This window comes from Ixodes scapularis, unplaced genomic scaffold (assembly GCF_016920785.2).
Source record: "Ixodes scapularis isolate PalLabHiFi unplaced genomic scaffold, ASM1692078v2 PGA_scaffold0__279_contigs__length_252992795, whole genome shotgun sequence".
Lineage (NCBI taxonomy): Eukaryota > Metazoa > Arthropoda > Arachnida > Ixodida > Ixodidae > Ixodes > Ixodes scapularis.
This window is the reverse complement of record NW_024609835.1, coordinates 74064573-74076757: the sequence shown is the minus strand read 5'-3', so window position 1 is coordinate 74076757 and position 12185 is coordinate 74064573. Positions and strand designations below refer to the sequence as shown.

General features: G+C 47.3%; 1 protein-coding gene across 1 annotated transcript in view; it reads left to right on the top strand.

The window, feature by feature from the left end:
• The first annotated feature begins 9917 nt into the window (after nt 1-9917).
• Nucleotides 9918-12185, top strand: part of LOC8027016 — a 56273-nt gene continuing 54005 nt past the window's right edge. Inside the window, exon 1 of the mRNA XM_042288804.1 lies at nt 9918-10235. The gene's annotated coding sequence lies outside the window, so the exon portion shown is untranslated. The remainder of the gene's footprint in view (nt 10236-12185) is intronic.

Below are 12185 nucleotides of genomic sequence, written 5' to 3'. Positions count from 1 at the left end.
GTTTAAAAAAAAGGAGAGAAACAGAATAGCAAAACACAGAAACAAGAAATGTGATCGCGGATACACCCAATGTCGTCGAACAAATCGAAATAAATTAAGAATAAAGCACGAACTAAGCACAAAAGCTATTATACAGAAACATAATCAAGGTGAATAATTATACAATATTGAACACTGATCTCGAAAGGAAGTAGGATTGCTGTCAGTAGCAATACGATCAGGTAGTGCATTCCAGTCTCTGATACAAAGTAATAAGGGGGAGAAAAGGAAAGTGTTAGTGCGACTCAAGAATGGTTCTACTTTCCGACAATGATCTAGTCTTGGCGATGTAAAACTGGCAGGGCGGCAATAAACTGATTTAAAAGGCGAATCGCTGTAATATATGCTATGAAAAAAACAAAGCCGAGTTATTTTACGTCTTAGTTCAAGAGGAGAGAGATTATTGCTAGTTTTTAAGGCCGAGACACTAGTTTCCGGTGAGTAGTTATTGCATATAAATCTTACGGCTTTGTTTTGGACAGATTCCAGTCTTTGAAGAAGATAAGTTTGGTGAGGGTTCCAAATGGTGCATGCATACTCTAATTTGGGAAGGTTGGATTGCTCTAGTCGATGACAGGCCAAGAGTTCAGAGGAAGCTCCTCCCACCTCTTTCCACTTTATCAAAATGAACGTTGGAGAGGACGTCGCCTTCTCCCCATCATTCGCTCTGCTAAAGTAGTTGGTGGGAGGAGCTTCCTCTGAACACTTAACCTGTCACCGACTGTAGGCCGCTTGAAGTTAGGCGCCCAGCAAAGAGGTGGAAGTTTTTAGATACGATATATAACGGTTTAACCCGAATAAATCCCTCTCTTTAAACTTTAGTGTTACGAGGGAACACTTGTTTGAACAACGGAAAAGTGGCCAGGTAGTTTTGCGCATGTAATGATACATCCACATTTTCGCTTCTTCCCAGGACAATAAATGCATAGAATAAGTTTCCAAACATTACTGTTGATAGTTCGAAAGTCGAAACATTCATTGCGAATTGGAGAGTTGGCCCCTTGTGAAAATATTTCGTAACTTTTCGGCTTGATCTCTTATATGATGATATATAGTTTTTTTGTTTTTGTTTTTAATTGTGCCTTGTTTTATTTCCGTTCCTAACGGATCCTAATAAAGATAAATCTGCAGTATTAATAGATTATAAAAATAATTCTCAATAATTTTATATATTTTTGCCACTAATGTTTTATTTATTTTAAGTGTTCATCTGTGGGATTACATTTTCACTCAATACTGCTTCTCAAACCAGCTCGCCGTCGTATAGAACTCTGACTCTTAGCTTTTACTATTAAAGTAAGACGATTGAAAACAGTTACGGTAAATACTAGCGACTATACACACTTTCCACAATTATTTAAGTTGATGCCCTACATAAAACCCGAGAGCTCCTCTGCAATCACAAATATTTTAATTTTAAACATTTTTTTGCTACACTTCGTTTCAGCTTCGGTCCGAGCGCGGCCGATGTTATGAGCCGAAGGGCCAATCAAACAGCGTAAAAAGCGCAACGTCATGGCGTGCTCTTTGCGCTTGATAGAACTAGTCGGCGGAGGAGCACGCACAGAGAGACGGCGAATACCGGCTGGTCCTATCGACTGCAGAGAGCACGCCATGACGATGTGCTTACTTCGCTGTTTGATTGGCCCTTCGGGTTCGTAACATCGGCTGCGCTCGGACCGAAGCGCTCGGACCGAAGCGCTCGGACCGAAGCAAGTACAGTTGTGCTTACCGCACAAGTAGCAAATATGTGAAATAGTATATCTTGGTATCTTGGCTGGAAAGCCTGTTACCTTCCAGGAAGGTTTCCTGATCGATAAAATAAAGATAACAGCCCGCACTCGACCTTCCACCACCATGTTGAACAGCAACTGTTTTATTTAAGAAAATGTACGAAAATAAGTGGAGATGCGCTACTTCTGGAGTCATTTGTTTTGTTTAAAAGAGGTAGTTTTAAGAGAGTAAAAAAAGCTAATGCTACACGAAATCGGACTGACCGACTGCGTGCCTGAAAGTCATTATGTAATAAATGAACGTGACAAAATGTATAATTCGTATCGTGGGACAACTTTCTCTGTGTCTCCGTCTCGGGATTTATATTCCTGCCTACAGAGACGTCGTGGTTTGCTCACAATTATTTTTTTTTTTTCAACAACGCTACTTTTTTGCGATTACAGGCATTCGCTTTTGGGCTGGAGCAGACCTTGCATTCTGCACTACATCATTTTCCCCCTTAAACACACTGTTTTGAAAAAAAAAAAAAAAAAAAATGTTAGTCGACAAGATAAGAATGAGTTTAAGCACTGCTTGGGGTGTGTGATCGCTTGCATAAGTATCCAAATCTCGAACTCTGGCAGTGCAGTTAGTGGCAGGTTCAGGTGACCACTTTTCGTTGATGACGTAACCGCAAGAACTGAGCGATGTGCATGGGTGACATACGCTTGTTCACTACAACTCCAGCGTGCGTCACCACAAGGACGACCAGTTGTGTTGGAAGCTACAGTCCCCCCGGTTTAAAGCTTCTGTCAAATGATGAAACACTGCATCGTGAGGAAGTGTCTACTTCAAAGTTCAATCCCCACCCCTGCCCGTTTCGATGTGGATGAGCATCGCACCAGCGTGCGGTCGTGTATCGCTACTCCATGATGCACGTTAAAGGGGTACTGAATATAGACGCTTTGCAGCAGCTGTGCATGGACGCCGCCATAACTGACCTTCAGTTTTTGTTTCCTCTTATTTCGTTTATTTCACTTCATCATTACCATAGCAGGCCAGGTTATTACCATATTAGATTCAACTGTGTTCTTTTCTAAAGCATCGGCCTTTGTAGAGGATCGCCAACTACCGTTTCAGTTGCTCGGCATCTCGGTAAGACAAGAGAAGGTCAGCAATGGCGGCTGTAATTTGGCGCGTGTGTAAAGCGTCTATAAGCTTAAAATATACCTCTCACGTTAAGAAATAAGTTAAACATAATCAACTCTATCTGCTAATGAAAATCGCACGCTTGTATTTCAAACGAATGGCTGTATTTTTTTGTTCTAAATATTCGATTCTGACGAGGGCTTCAAGACTGCAGCCATCGAAGAGCGGGATATCCGTCGCGCCCGTGGCTTGCTCGCGACGTCATCGGCCTCCCTATGGCCAAGCGTACCGTAGTTATGAGCGTTGACACTTGGTGGAGTCAACGCGTTATACCTCCCTTAGTCAGAGTGCCCAAGGGCTGTAACGTAATATCGGGAGATTGCGGAGCCGGCCTCCGCCACTTGGCTGATATGAAGACATCGGCAGTGTCGGTTTCGAGCGCGAGCTCGCTGCTCTTTGAACGGGACGACATCGTCGCGAGGCGGCTAAGGTACCTCTGTTATCTCGCACGATGCGAGATTCCGGTAGAATTCCTACCTCATGTTGTCTAAGGTGACGGCAGGATCATGTGTGACATTGGTAGGACGAGGCAATTTCTGCTTACCTGAGTTGCCACCGACTGATCACAACGACCAGACTCGGCGAGCGCGCCAGCTTCACGGATAAATAAATATCGTTTTGAAGGCTCCCTTCCAGTTGGCATGCTCCATTTGTTAAAGCGAGCAGGGGGGCCGACCCAGTCCGGTGAAACAGCACTGCGGGCATCGGCAGTGGTGTGACCGCAGCATTGTCACGCCACCGCGAAGAAACGCGTACACCATGACGATTTTGCGGCATTCCTTGTTACAAGGCTGACGCTTAAACGAACGAAGGCATCGGCGTAGAGGAAGCTTGCGCTGGTCTCGACGGGACGCGATTTTCCAAGCGAAGGTACAGAGCAGAGAACACGACTGTGCAATGCTCGCATCGTCAAACAAGAACTACCGCGAAAAACACTCGCAGCGCCACGATTTTGCAACGCGACGTGACTCAATGGCGAACAAACGAAAGAGCAGCGATCGGCACCGCTTTCGTCGGTCTCGTGCAATGAGACACGCGATCGTCCAGGGGCATGTCGACGGCGACTAAGTTGGACGGCAAGACGATCGCTGAATTCTCCCATCGTCTCACAGAAACTTCCGCGCAAAAAAAGCGGACACCGGCATAGCTCTGTGACGTAAACCCGGGTCGGCGTCGCTCGGCGAGAACGAAGTCGAAAGCAGCGCGCGCAATGTTGAAAAACATAGTTCAGCCACTGACGACACCTTACGTCAAAGAATGAGTGGAAGCGATTGGCTGGCGAAGTGTATCCAAGGGGGCCAACTGTGATTTGGCTTTGTTCGCCAAACCTTCGGTATTACGTTATGGCCAAGGTAGTCTATACTGAAGCGTACTTCCCATGTAGGGGCGCTGCCGTCGGAGGCCGATGAGGTCACAACATACCATTTAAGCTTCATAACGAACAGCCAGGTGGTTTTGGTATCGCCTAATTAAATTTCAATTTCTCTTTGCGCCTTTTGGCGAAATATTGATGTTTCTGAGGTTCTACCGTTACCTATACGTCATGTTAAAGCAAATAAATGAGCTCCAGAATTTCGTTTCCGTACCCCTTAAAAACCCTAGGTTAGCGGTTGTACTGTACTAGCTAAATTTCTTATCTATAGCTGAGAAACAAGTCGCCCGTTGAGGCAGACTAAGTGCAGGCTGTATAAACATAGCGACACCCCATTTTTTTTTTCTATTCCAAAATTAATTGTTTGCTGCAGTATTCGCACTTGAATGTCTTCACAGCCACAGAGATGTGAAGTATCCAGCTACGTAGGTCAGAATATGAGTGTTGTATGACAGAGCTGCTAAATCATAGTCGGTGATGTCGAAGACAAAAGTTAGAACCCAAAGCGAAACCATCTGCGCAGGTGACTCGCACGAAAATACTTCAAAAGACTGTAAGTGGTAACTCATTCTAAAAATACCTACTATTCCTCCTTGAGACCACAGAAAATAGTGGAGTTGTAGGATCGTCCTTCCGGGCACAATGACAATTCGGAAATGCATTAATACAAGGGTAAAAAAAAAACAAAAAAAAAACTGCCAAGCCAGCACACCTTTTAACAGATCGTAACTTGAACTTTTCTTCTCTGGAAGTGCCTTAAAGGGATGGTAAACCAAAATTTTGATTTAAAAAAAAAAACAATGCTGGAGATGTAGGCGGGACGCTACAATCCCTACAACACTACTAGTAAGGCGATATCTCAAATGGACGGCCGTATTTTTGGAAAAAGAAGTCAAGATTGAACCAGGCCGACGAGGCGCGTGACTGTCGAGATACCTAGTTTCCTCCTCTCTTCGCTTCGCTCCCTCAAGGCCGCGAGGCGGAGAAGACGCGAGGCCGTTCCCTCTCCTTCTCGGAGAAACATGACGTCAACATTCCTGCCAAATGCGCCTCTTTTTTTGAAAAATACGGTCATTTGTTCTAGATATCGCTGTATGAGTGATGTTTTGGTGTTTGTAGTATCCCGTTGCACGCTTTTGCCGCGTGTTTTGGGGAATCCTGATTTTGGTTCAGCATCCCTTTAATTCATTAGATACGCCGTTGCTCGTCCGTTAGAAAGGGGAATATGGGGACCCTTGGTTCTCCGCCTCTCTGACACCATGGTATAAAACACTTAGAAGTGTTTGATCATAGCATTCGCGCACACGAAAACAAGATTCTTTTCGCCGACGGACAATGCGCAGACGCCTTGTCTCCGCATTTCCAACGGCTTTCTACGTTGCCCGATCGGGATCCTAATGCCTGGCTTTGCGTCGCTTGCGAGCCACGTGCAGTCTGATAAAGTTGCGACGTCGTCGCCTAACTTTTTTTAAAACTTTTTATTAGATTCAGTTGGTACTACCTATAGCACATTTCCATCTCTAACGCTCAGTCCGAACGCATCGGGAATGATGGCTTATAAAAACAGTGAAAAAAAAAGCTACCTCCTTGGGCCATTCGGATTTCGGAGTGCTTCGTCAGCATCGTAGCAGGTGCTCGGCGATGAAAACTCTTTGCTAGCTCTGCTCGCTTGGCCTAGGAGCGGTGACGTAGCTTACGTAACAAAAGAAGGCTCGCCCACCCCTAGGCACGTACTTTATCAGTCAACTGTAGAGCTCAATGATGTCGGCAATATACCGCGTCACGTATGACTTCTAGTATATGTACTCCATTTCGCGGATTACACACATCGCTGTCCAAAGGCCCGCGAGACTCTGCAAAATGTTTTACAAATATCCATGGCATAAGCAGAATGATCGAGAGTTTTGTGCTTATTCAGAACGCGTTCTCCAGCCCAGTACACAAAGACGGGGGTGAGCAGAAGCCACCGATTAAAGCGCTGGAAAGGTGTATATATGTGTGTGTGTGTGTGTGTGTGTGTGTGTGTGTGTGTGTGTGCGTGCGTGCGTGCGTGCGTGTGTGTGTGTGCGTGCGTGTGTGTGTGTGCGCGCGTGCGTGCGTGTGTGTGCGTGTGTACGTGCGCGTGTGGGTGCGTGGAGAGATACGGGAGGGGAGAAAGTAGTCCCAAAAGTGTCTTCGGCGCGCAGAGCGCAACGAGCGGCACGGCAATCAAAGGACAACACAGAGAACACGCAGGGAACGTGCGAACATCTCGATGGAAATAAATAATCAACGTTCGAGGACTCTTATCTGCCTTCTCTAGAGAGTTCGTACAGGGGCCAATGCTGACACCCTCGGGAATCAGCGAGACCAATCGTGGATGCTCAAACACCATCGGCGGCCGAGCCCCGTTGTGGGACAACGCGGAGGTGGAGCGAGCTCGAGGTAATCTAAACTCACGATAAGGCCCTCCGCGCTCTGCACTTCCGCATCGACAAACCCACATGCAAGGTTGGTGTGTCAATCAATAGCCACAGATATGGATGCGATTCTAGCGCATCGACTCGAGATATTGCAAGAAAGAAAATAGGCTCTTCTCCGTTGATGAAGATTTTGCTTATAAATATGGAACCATTTATTTAATGGATAGGAAAAATACAATTTTTACACAACTTGCCACATTACATAATTCAAGAATTAAGGGTACTACAGTCCTAACCTCTAGTGACTTGCCCTGCCGTCCTCCTCGACCACACCTCCAGCGGGTGACCTGACCACGGCCGAACTTGACAAACGAGGACCCACAAAAACGGGCGAGTCGAACTCCTCCACAGCCGTAAGGAACCCCAAGTTTGCAAGGTAGCGGGCGGAAGACCCCACAGCCGAAGGGCGTCGATCGGACGTGGAGGTTGGCCTCCAGAGGATAGGGTGATTATCCAGGCTTGATACTCGAGAACCTAGTCCTCGCAGTCAGTCAGTCAGAGTATTGAGAGGAGGAAATCAAAGGAAGTGTTGCTGAGCCGGAAGCTCAATATGTCACCTTTGTTTGGGGTGGGGGAGGGGGAAAGAAAGGTAAAGATAAGAGAAAGGTGGTTGCCCCAGAGTCGCGCCGCAAATTCGCGCCGCCGCGCAACGCAAGCCGCGCGAAGAAGCCCCCCCGGAAGTGTGCTTCTTCCTCATAGAAGTTGAGGCAGGGTCTTCCCTGATTCTTGAGATTCTTCTTAAGTCTTCCTTTAATGGGCCGCCACAAAATACACCAATGCCAAGCACCACCAAGGAGCCCTGCTGTACAAACCTAATGTTAAGCCGAATTAAAACCGAATCAGAATAGTAAATAAATAAATAAAATAAATAAAGTTGGGCCGGAATGATAAAAAATTGTGGCCAGGTGGGATTTTGCTCCCTTAGTCTTGCGCCGCGATTGAAGTGACAATAGCGGTAGCAATTTGTTACCGAGGGGCCCGCGCGTCCGAGGTTGTCGAGTCGCGCGGGCCGCCCCATAACAGGCGGCCATCCTAGGTCAGGATGGTCGGAGCTCCTGTGATTGAGGCCGCGGTGCGAGGGAACGCATCGCGGTGAGAATTCAGTTACCTCCGCTAGCGATGCAGAGGCCCCGCGAGCAAAGAGTCCCGCGCGAGAAGCTAAGTCAGCGCGAAGGACAAGGGAGCGGATCGCAAAGACAAAAGCCTCCGGGCGGGCTGCTTATATAGAGTTTAGCAACATTCTGGGGACGTACCTTGGCAACCAATCCCGAAGGGCCTCCTTAGTACCACTCAAAAGGTTCGGAGCCGAAAGCACACCTGAACATCCCGAAAAGCAACCGTATACACGAGACGAGAGAAAGCACGTTTCGGACGAAGCTCACAAGAGCAGATATAAACAATGCAAAGCACGTTCGAAGACCATGAAGTATACGCACGGAGCGAAACCACCTCCGAAGTGGAGATCCAAAATCTACGTGGAGCCTACACGTATATTAAAATGTTTTCTTTTTTTTCTTTTTTTTTTTTTTTAAGGACCGGTGTTTATCAGTTTTGAAATAAAATTACTACAATACACGAGCCTTGTCCTTTTTTTTAATTCTTTATTGCCGTCATTTTGCAATTGAATTTTTTATGTGGTTATTTTAGAGGCTAAACCAATTAATAAAAATAAAATGCGGTAAGGCAACGGAGTTCTTTTTATATATATATATATATATTTGTCGATAATTAGTCCCTTTTCTACGTCGCCTGATTTCGAAACTAAACGCAGCAGAAGCGCCGCGCAAGCTCTTCCCTCAATGCGCCCCGCCGGTGAGAGTGCAGACAACTTTCAAGCCGCAGCTGCTCACACATCATGCGCAAGAGGCGGTGATTGCTGCAGACGTGGTTACAGAATTTTCCGTGGACACGCGTCGCATATTCGAGACATGTTTTTTTCACACATGTGTACGCTTCGAACATGTCTGCAGGCAGTTTTTGCATGACCAATGTTCGGGACCTTTATACAAGAAAGGCACACGCCGCAGCAGACGGTGTGTCTTTAAATCGACCAAATATCTTTCACGCCAGCACATAACAACTTTTTTTCTTCAAAGTACATAGACGTTGAGCTTCGCTTCGACACAGTGGTGAATAAAGCAGAACCTTTTTTTTTTTTTTTCAACTAAAGAAGCAAAAAAGAAAAAAGAATAACGGACACCTAATTTTATGGAAATATATTGCCACTGCCACGCACTCTTCTGTTATTAGAACATGGAGACTAAAAAGAGCGACTTGGGTGAAATGCGCCAAAGACGGCTGAAAATACTTGTCAATGGAATTGAGTCGAGCAACCAACTAATTGATATTAAATTATTTAGTAGAAATACGTCTCAGTGATGCATTGGTGAATGAATGGTAGGTATCGCTATGAAAATGAAACGTGGCTTATTTTCTTCTCAGCCAAACACAACAATACCTTCTACGGTCATGGAAGAAATGTTCGTAAAATCAGGAAAATAATCACGTTAAAATTAAGTCTAAAGTACCATAGTACCAACGAATCAAAGTTTATGGAATGTCCTACCCATAAAGACCGTAAACATGAAAATATGCTCGAGGCGGAGAGGTAACCCCTAACAATGTCCCGCGTAGCTGCAAGAACATGAAAAAGCCACGATCCCCTCGATAAGTCAAACGGGACAGTTGGATAAAGGGAAAGTGCCAGGCCTCTCTTTATTGTGGGTGTAAACATGCCCCACCCCTCGCTCTCTCTCCCATCTCCTCCCCCCCCCCCTTCCCCACCCACCCCCTTTTCCCACCCTCTTTCAAGCCGCCATATTTGAAACCAGCTGATAAACACATCAGGCAACCTCCTCCTCGGCACGGTCATAATATGGTTACGCTACAACATCGTTTTAAGCTTTTAGCAGAATCACTGCGGCCGTCGACGAATGCACTGTGGTCATTGAAATGATGGCGGTCATTGGGCAAAAGCACGTCCAAGCTTCAGTACGGTTAAAGTACGACAGCCGGAATAAATACTCCGCGAGCACTCAGCACCAAATTCGAGCGAGACGACAAGCGCGGCAGCTGAAGTGACATCGACCGCAGCTTTGACGTCGGTGGCGCCGCCTCGCGGAAGAAAACGGAGGCATCTCGACACCAACCGTCCCGCGCGAGGGAGAACCGCGGTCGAGTCCGGAGTAGCTAAGCCTCCCTAACTTTTCTGCGGATCGTAGCGAACAGTCAGGCACATCCAAATCGCTACATATCAAGGTCTAATTCGTACGAATGTCGACGGGAAGCCTCCCCAAAATGTGCGCCTGGACTTTCGACGCATCAACAATGTCTCCGAACTTACCGGTGTTGTGTGTGCGGACCCGGTTATGTTTCGTGTTTATGTTTTCTCTGGAGAAACGGGCGTCTCGCTCGAGCGAGACTTTTGCCTCCCTGAAAAGGTACGTTGTGTCCCTCTATGCAGATCTAAACGGCTTCCCCCGGTCTCTACCTTGTGCTGCCGCTCGTATGTGCACTTCGTTCGGCGGCGTGTTTTCGCTCTACCGATGTCAGCGTGTCGAGGCAAAAGCAAATGGGCCGACGACGAGCTCGGAAAAGATGTCCGTGCACGTACCGTTTGTTCTCCTCGGATTGGCTTGCTTTCTGCGCGTGCACTTGAGTCCTCCCTGCTCCATGATCTCATATTGTCGTGACAGTTCCTCCGTGTCGATCACAACGAAAACAACGGCAGAAGATACGGCTCACGACACGATCAACCGTCCACATGGCAAACATCGGTTACACTCTTCTACACTCTCTTTCCTTCTGTTTTTGTTTTGTTTTTCTGGCGCGATTCGCTTGCGGGTTGTAGCGCCCCGCGCGCGACCGGAGCGCACTGTGCTCGCGTCTCGAAGACTGTCAGAATGGCTGCACCGCGGGATGGGCGCCGGGCCGGTTGTCCCGCGTTGCCCCGGCTGTCCGCGCTCGGCTCCTTTGAAGGTGTCCGGTCCGGGGAACGTCCAGTTTTTGGGGTCCGAGAGGTGATGAGTGCACTTCGTGCGACTCGACTTGACAGTCGAGTGATCTAATCAATGGAGCGGGCGCTTCGCGAGGCCGCCATTGGTCGGGCGCGGGGCGGCCTCTATTGGATAAGGCGGGTTCACCTATCAGGTCGCCCCGCCTTTTCAGACGCTCCTCGCAGCTTGGCGACTTGCACTTCGCTGGCGGCCGCAACCGCCCGCCGAAAGTTCGCGATCGTCGGTGTCCCCCCGCTCGCACCCCGTTGGTCCCGGTAGTCGGAGGTCGCCAAGCTAGGCTACTCTTACCTACTACTTTCCCCCGAATTTGGGATGGCACAAGACATTTTTACACCGACCGTAAAACGCTGCAAAAAAAACAAAAAAAAAAAAAAAATTTTTTTTTTTTTTTATATATTTTTTCTTGGAGGGCGTGGGGATTAAACGGGGAGTACCCTCCAGAGTTGAATGGTCTTTAGGGGTATTTTGAATAAATAAATAAATATCCCCGACTATACTCTGCTTCATACTGCGACCCCATTTGCACGATCAGCCTCAAATTCCTTTAGCAGATAAGGTATCTTTGCAATCGGCAAATCACATCGCGCTTTTGGGCCACACGAAGGACCGCGAACTGATTTGCCGCTGTCCATATAGGTCCCTTGGCTAAAGGTGCCTTTATGATGTGAATGGGGCCGGTGGTGGTGGGATGGGGGGGGGGGGGGGACATTGCTGCCAAAGCTGCTGGCGCGAGCATGGGGTTGGATGTCGCAGATCATTTGCGCCCGTTCTCGTGCAAACGAAACCACGCGCTCGCGACCATTGTCCGAAATTCCAGCGCCCAGCGATCAAAATGGGAAATTTTCTCAAACGCGGGCTTTGTAAAGAGAGGGGCTGCGCATGAAACAAGATTTTTGCCTTTTATAGCACTCGTGGCATCGGTGTTGTTCTTGGAGCTTTGTGACTATACGTTGCTGACGTTGTTGCACCACGATATGTACAAAAGATTCCAAAAAGCGCGGCCCCCTACTGTGTCATGGTCTTTAGGTAAGAAAGGGAATATGAAAAGAGCTATGCCAAGCTATGCTCCAGAGTTTATTGGCCGTAGAGCTCTCGCGGGTATCGTCACAGTGTTTTTACCGTGAGATTCATTTCCTTACAGGGAAAGTGCATCCTGATTACGAAGAATAAACGTAATATGTTCGCCTGTTTGTCGTAATGTTTGTTTTTCCCGAGTGTTTCTTTTTCAGCTATATAAGAATGGTGTCTGCATAAACAGAACCGCTCTAGTGATCAAACTATTGAGATACCTAGTGGCGCAAATAATATTATTTGCATTAAATCTACACTCCAAGCTCCGCCTCTACACGCAGGGGCACTTTTCTGGTGCCTGGG